The sequence below is a fragment of the Poecilia formosa genome, unplaced genomic scaffold (genome assembly GCF_000485575.1).
Source record: "Poecilia formosa unplaced genomic scaffold, Poecilia_formosa-5.1.2 Scaffold302, whole genome shotgun sequence".
Lineage (NCBI taxonomy): Eukaryota > Metazoa > Chordata > Actinopteri > Cyprinodontiformes > Poeciliidae > Poecilia > Poecilia formosa.
The window spans coordinates 8,859-9,877 of NW_006800241.1; the positions used below are offsets into that span (position 1 = coordinate 8,859).

At 37.6% G+C, this 1,019-nt stretch overlaps 1 pseudogene; it reads right to left on the bottom strand.

Moving 5' to 3' along the window:
• Nucleotides 1–271: 271 nt before the first annotated feature.
• On the bottom strand, nucleotides 272–1,013 carry LOC107832986 (olfactory receptor 52E8-like; annotated as a pseudogene).
• Between the last annotated feature and the right edge of the window lie 6 nt (nucleotides 1,014–1,019).

The following is a 1,019-nucleotide window of genomic DNA, read 5'->3' on the forward strand; positions in this document are numbered from 1 at the left end:
TAGATGCTGATATATACACCGTATACAACACTGACGATGATTGCGTTTAAACTTCATGTTCCAAGCCTTCTTCCACTTTTATTTCACTTTTTATCGTTTTGTTGCTTTATCCGACCTCCAATGCCTTTACAAGCTTGTGCATGTAAACATGTATTCAAAGCTGTTCTGGAGCAAGAATCAAACGTCAAACAAATTTGGAAAATGTGTTTAATTCAGCATAATAACAGCATAATACTAGGAACTGGGTCCAATCATGAAAATGTTCAACAGGAGACTGACGGTAATCGGCCTTCTCTGGTTAAGCTGATGTATGTAACTGTTGTTTTTGTCAGCCATTTGTAAAATCCACACATACTTCACTTAAACTATACATGTACATCTTAACATTATAATATCAACTTTTAAAAAGTTTAGGAATACTAACAATAAGTGTCAGGTGGTATTCTAAGATCAATACACCAACTTCATCACTATTGAGCTTTAGTTTGATAAAACAACCTTTTCAGTTGTTTAGATATTTCCTTCATTTTTAAACCATATATGACTGGGTTTAATAGAGGATGATACAGAACTGCCTGTAAAGTCATTATTAAACGCACTAATTTTGTAAGGTTGGATCCCAGTCGGACTATGATGACATCAAACGCACACAAACAGGAGAAACTGATCAACACCAGCAGATGGGGTAAGCAGGTCTGAGCTGCTTTCTTTCTGATTTCTTTAGAGCTGCAATAGGATATGATAAGTATTCTGGTGTAGCTGAAAATGATGAAAATCAGGGAGAAAAAAGCAATAAAAGCCACAGAAAGAGCACCGAATACCATGTGGACTTTTGAGCTGACGCAGTACATATTGTAAATTGAATTGTTGCACAAGATCCCATCCAAATGCAGTGTACACAGTTTAATGTTGGAGCTCAGCACCACCTGCACACCGGTCACACTGGCAGGCACCAGCCAGGCCAAACTCAGTTAAATACTGACCGTGTTTCTCCCCATTACTGTTGCATATTGTAAAGG